This window comes from Callorhinchus milii, unplaced genomic scaffold, assembly GCF_018977255.1.
Source record: "Callorhinchus milii isolate IMCB2004 unplaced genomic scaffold, IMCB_Cmil_1.0 Scaffold1, whole genome shotgun sequence".
NCBI classification, from domain to species: domain Eukaryota; kingdom Metazoa; phylum Chordata; class Chondrichthyes; order Chimaeriformes; family Callorhinchidae; genus Callorhinchus; species Callorhinchus milii.
This window is the reverse complement of record NW_024704742.1, coordinates 88,916,323-88,922,656: the sequence shown is the minus strand read 5'-3', so window position 1 is coordinate 88,922,656 and position 6,334 is coordinate 88,916,323. Positions and strand designations below refer to the sequence as shown.

Below are 6,334 nucleotides of genomic sequence, written 5' to 3'. Positions count from 1 at the left end.
AAATCCCACTCTGAGGGCGCAGTGCCAAATGACAGTAAATTCACCGACATTTGCTTTCCAGCCCCCTCTGCTGGCTGCAAAATGCCTTATTGACTTGAAGAACAGAATCCTTGCATTCATTCCCATCTCACAGTCTGCTTCAGACAGGAATTGGCGAACGGAACGGATCGATAGTTTGAAAATTCCAGTCCTCAAAGTCTATCCTTACATCAAATTTACAACAATTTAAAAACAATAACAATTGGCACTTATATAGCATCTTTCACGTAGGAGAACATATCGAAGTGCTTTGCAAAGACGGATTTGGAGCCCGAGCTGGGAGCGGGAGCATGGCTCTAAGGTTAGAGAGATAGGTTTTGAAACAGGTTTTGAAAGCAGAACGGGGGAGGGGTTTCAGCAGTGAGTTACTGAGAGTGGGGCAAAGTGGCTGAAATTTTGTTCACGAGAAAGGCAGGGTGGAGTGGGGCAGGCCTGAAGCAGATCAGGGATGGAGGGATGGAAACAGTGAGCAGTGTAGCAGGTGCACACAAGATGGCAGATGTACAGTTGGACAAGACTGTACAGGCATTTGAAGGTAAATCCGAGTATGTTAAAATTAATCTGCTGGGGGTGGAGGGGTGGGGGGAAAGGAAGCCCAGAAGTCTTCAGCAGCACAGATTCTCATGTCTTTCTGATTTCCATTAAGTATCATCTATATTGTAAAATACCTGAATAAAATACATTTCAGTCTATAATAATAAATAATAATCCTTGCATTTGATATAGCGCGTTTCATGTCTTCTAGACGTCTCAAAGCGCTTCACAGAATATATTGTGAAGTGAATTGACTGTATATCTGTGAGTGAAATGCGGCAGCCAATTGCGCAACACAGTAGTGTCCCACAAACAGTCGTGGATTGAGTGACCACATTTTTTTTTGGAGGTATTATTATCCCTGGAAAAGTTATCCGCCAATTGACTAACAACTGGATGCCTACTTATTCCTAGGTAAACAGAGGCGTGTGGAGTAAGGAAACTTGTCCAACATTTCGCCCAGCCGTGAATAGAATCCAGGTCTCTCTCTTGCAAGGCGTGTGATCTAACTACTGAGCTACAGGACTCCTTGGCTTAGCAGAAACTGAGTCCAGTTTGTGATTGTACCTGCTGTAACAACTAGTGCAGAATACAACACTTACTTCAAATGTCTGATATGAACAATGATGAGAGACTAACTGTTGCCTTTGACCTTTCCTCTTACATTTTCTCTAACAGGTGCTGCTGCTAGCCGTTCATATATCTGGCATTTCCTGGCATTTCCTGGTGAGCTAGTTTTGTTTTATCAAGAGCATCTGCATACAAAATGACAGGCGAGGTGATAGCCAGTCCGTTCTTTCTTCACAAGCCAATGTGAAAGATACCACTCTTATCTCACTGCAAAATGTCTGCACTCAGCATGTAAATGAAATAAGTCATGAATTTAAAATCAATTTGTCTTCCTAACTGGCATTTTGTCGCTGTCAATTTGGATTTACTGGAAGTGCGGTGCGAGGTAAACAACTGAGAAACACATTGTTTAAAGGGTTTGTCTCATGACAAAATAAGAGGTGTCCCATTCCTCTATTCCTGAAATCTGCCTGAGTGCCACTGATTCAACAACAACAACTTGAATTTATATAGCACCCGTCACGCAGATAGCATGTCGGAGTGCTTTATCACATTTTGTGATTAAAATCATCCCTTTACATAAAGTATGTAAAGGGAAGAAGGGGAAGGTTTCGATATATGAGTCAGCGACATAAACATGATCGCATTGTTAGCTAGCAGATTTGGATAACACACATTTAGATGATGGCTAATCGGGTACCTCATGAAATGATTTGAAAGTGAAATTGGGGACAAGCAATGAGATCTGATCTGTGTTTTTTCTTACAGGAATCTTCAACAAAGAGTCTCGATGAATGGGAGAGCTCCAATCTGACACAACATCCTCTTGGAATGGAATTCCTGTTCTTCAATGCAAGCTCTACTCTGCTATGTAAGGATCCTTTCAACAGACAACACAGGTTAGACCAATGAATAATTTGCTGTAACCATTAAAATAGGAAGGAGCGGAAAGGAGATGCAACAAATTACCTTGATTTGAAAGCAGTTTATTAGGTGTAGCACTCCAGGGCGTGTTGGTCATGGGTTGTTAAGGCCAGGACACTGGACTCAGTTAAAATGCAGCTTGATAATAATAATAATAATAATAATAATAATAATCATCCTTGAATTTGATATAGAACCTTATCACAGACGTTTCAAAGCATTTCACGAATATATTGAAAAGTGAATTGACTGTCTATATTTGTGGGCGAAAATGGGAGTTCCAATCCGATGCAATATATGGTGCTGTAAATGGGAGGACGGTCGAATGGTGCTCTACAGGGATAGGATTAGATGGGCCTTCTTCATCCAAACTGATCTTAGATTCTATACCTTCATGAGATATATATTATCATTCATATTTTAAATATAATATAACAATTACAAATGATGTTGAAGAAATCACTTTATCTGAGGAGCAGAAGGAAAGTCGTTTCCAAATAAAGATGCAAATTAAGAACTTTCCAGAATTCTGCACAATCATAAACTTCAAGACGAAATAGTTTTCCAAGCTAAGACCAGGTCGTATTTCTAGTCATTTTTCTCAAAAGGGTTAAAGCCTCCAGAAAAATGTATTTTGGAGCTACACTGACAGAACTACAGTAGCTCATGGGAAATTCGCTTCATGGCCGTTTGTGGGATACTGCTGCGTGCAAATTGGATGCTGCATTTGCCTACAAAATACACATCACTACACTTTATAAAATATCCTGTGAAGCACTTTGACACATCTTGCTGATGTGAAAGGTGGTATATATCAAATGCAAGGATTATCATCTATCTCTGACTCTGTGATCTCTTTCAAACCTGCCCACCCAGCCATTTCCCTTCGCCCAGTAAACACCGGCCTGCTTCACGATTCACTGCCTTATCTGCAACACCATCATCAGGCAGGCTTTCAGGCATTCTATTCCTGCTCTCTGGAACTCAAACCTCAAATCCCTCTGGCTCGATCACTCCCTCCCTCCCCTCGTTCAAGGCCTGCCTCAAAACATACCTCTTTGGCCGAACTTTCTGTCATCCTCCCACTCACCAGCCCTTTTCGGCTTCCACCTCCAGCACATGTGCCCAGCCGGCAGTGACAAGCACGTTGAGATGTCTTCCCAATGTAAATGGTATTCTATTATTATTATTACATTTTGTCTGCAATCTGAATACCTGAAGCCAGCGCTGGGCATGCAGAGGCGCATGTGTTTTCTGAAGCTTGTTTTTTTTAATCAGTGTTTTAATCGTGTTTGGGATATTGTAATGGGAAAATAATTTCTGCCTATCATGTTCCCAACACACAACAGGGCTCTGTGCTTCACAGGGCTTTTGATAGTTTCCAAAGTACTGCTTTACTTACTCACAAACTTTCATGTCAATCTCCCTGACACAGACCTGTTTTAAATTAAATTAAATACGAGCCAAGATCCTTTTGACAAGGAAGGCTGTCTATCACAATGTCATCGGCCTTGCAAGCAATGCTGAAACTCTGCTGTGAGGCCATTAATCACTAGGCCAATGTCCCTTTGCCCGACAAGGTTGCCTTGGTTCTGGTGCTGCTTTTTACTGCAATATGAAAGAGCATAGACTCAGTCGTCCTGGTTTTAAGCCACCTTGAGTAGCCCTGATCTTGGCAGCAATTTCCAATAATAATTGGCGGTCGAGCCAGCTGAAACCATATTGGAAGCCCACTCCTGACATATCCTGGAGCAGGGACATGTTTCCGGAGGACAATGATTGACCTTGTTCCATTACAAAAGCAATGTGGTGAGAACTGACTATCAATTTGGGCTACACTCCACAGTGGTCCCTAGAAACCCCTCGGGAAGTGCAGCACACAACTCAGGAAGGTTAAAGGTCCAGTTTGTTTTTAATGTTTTTGAGGAGTCATTCCAGAAACAAGCTCTTCAATAACCTCCAAAACACAAACACCCGATTCCAGAGGTTGGCACATGCACAACTTAACATGCTGAGATACTGCTTCATGTCCAGCACTGACCATAGAGTTACAGCAGTATCTCAGTGCAGGTGTAGAGGGCACGTGGTGAAGAAACATGAAGAACCACTTGGATCCCACAATTGAGCTAATCTCGTAATCTGTTCCTTCAAGTTGATAAATCAATTTAAAATGATAAAGATGCCCAGTAATTATAACAAGCAATGATAATAATAACCTTTATATTTGATACAGTGTCTTTCATGTCCAGAGCCCTTCTATTGGCTATCAATTTGTACACAGCAACATCCCACAACAGCCGTCAAGAGCTTGTTTTATTTTATTTGGAGGATTAATGGCCAGGACACTGGGAGAAACTCCTTTCCATTTTTGAGCAATGTTATGGGATCTTTAATGTCCACCTCAACAGGCAGACAGAACCTCAGTTATACGTCCTATCTGAAGGATGGCACCTTTCACAATACAGCACAGCTCCAGAACTGCATTGGAGTGTCAGTGTAAACTAAATGAATTCAAAGTCCCAACTTGGGGCTTGAACCCTCAATCTTGTGACTCAGAGATAAGAGTGCTTCTAACTGAGCCAGGGTGATACACACCAATTGAGTCAAGTAGACACAATACGTGCGTTTGAGGAGCAGCTGCATTGCAAACAATTTCTCACCACAGCGTTGTCTTCCATTCTCAATTGTCACACTAACTCGGTGAAATATGAAGGTGATGTAACATGTTGTGATTAAAATCTCCAAGCATTTCTGAACAGTGGCCTCCATTCACATAGGTACACCATAGTTAAGTCTCACACATTTCAGTGCTAAGGATTTGAACATGATCAGACACAAATTCTCTTCTAAGATCTTCTGCAGAGATGGCTTAATAGAGTACACTCGGTTGCCATTGAGGATAGTGTTCTACAAGAATGAAATGAAATGGACTGAAGGGCTTTCTTCATTGGCATCTCTCTTGTGATCTTATTTGTACTGTCAAGAATGACTCTAGCCCATCCCTGAAAAAAACACTATTTATCTACCAGAATAATCCTGTCAGGCAAAAAAGCTGCATACTGTAGTATCAGGCCACTAAAAAACAAGTGTGATCTGAATATGGTCATTGAAAGAATAGCTTTGTGAGGAACAAAGCATTGCACTTGTAGCATGCTGAACTATTCGCTGCAACTCCCTGGCATTAGGTTACAGTTGGTGCGAAAATAAATTGTAACAAGTTTAGAGAATTTATTCAACAGCAGCATATAAAAGTGCTGCACCAGGCTCTCAGTGCTACAGACTGGATAGGGTTAAACTAAGAGTTAGTGTCAATCTATCTTGTGCTCTGTATGTGAAACAACTCATTATCACTATAATTATATCTCTGTTAGATATGGTTTCCCATCCTAGTCATTTATCTTTCTCTTTTAGCTAAAGCAAATGAATTCAACAGTGCAGTCATCGTATCTGGGATATGAAATTTGATTAATATACTCAATTTCAACCCTATCGCCTCGTGTTGGAAATTAGTCATTGCGTATCTGGAGCAGAAGTTCATTCCGTTTTGACATGAAAGTGTGACATTATGTTGACAATTTAGCTGTGCCCGCTTGTTGAGAAGTTCATGCATATAAATACAAACAATTACATTCTTCTCCCTTTGAAAAGAACTGGAGATTAAATGAGCCCACGGTGCACGTTTTGTATTGTGCTTTCTTTTCAGATTACATGTAATCACCAAACTGATAGGAGTTTAATTTCTCGATGCGATTCAACCCCAATGTCGAACATCAAGTCGGAACAAGTCTTGAAAAATCCCGTGGAGGATTTTGCCCTTTCTGTCAAAATTCATTTTGGTGTCATCGGAAAAGTGTAGATCTGCAATGTGGAAAAGGTCCCACCTGTCTAACGACAATTAAAATGATGAAATGTATTCTTCCTCCTGGTATGCATTAGGACTTTCAAATTTGGAATGTTTCATCAAAGGAGGGAGGCAGGCAAGCAAAGGAATTTATTCATCTGTGAATACATATTACAGCTTACATTTATATACAGTAAAACTGACATAATGCTTAAGTCATATCAGTCATATTATACAGAGTGACACAAAAGTCTTATCTTTCTGCTACCCTATTATCTGTAAAAAAATAATTTCTTTAAGACTTATTAGACATTGTAATAGTATCACAACTTTTTGGTCACCCTGTATATGACTTATGTTGTTATGTATTTTATATGAGTTATACACAACATATACACAAGTACTGTACTATCTGATGACATTGAG

The 6,334-nt window shown here is 40.4% G+C and overlaps 1 long non-coding RNA gene across 1 annotated transcript; it reads left to right on the top strand.

Moving 5' to 3' along the window:
* The first annotated feature begins 1,249 nt into the window (after positions 1–1,249).
* On the top strand, positions 1,250–5,876 carry LOC103178086. The gene is made up of 3 exons (XR_487801.1): positions 1,250–1,299; positions 1,912–2,042; positions 5,771–5,876. It is a non-coding gene; the product is annotated as an uncharacterized LOC103178086 (long non-coding RNA).
* Positions 5,877–6,334: the final 458 nt, after the last annotated feature.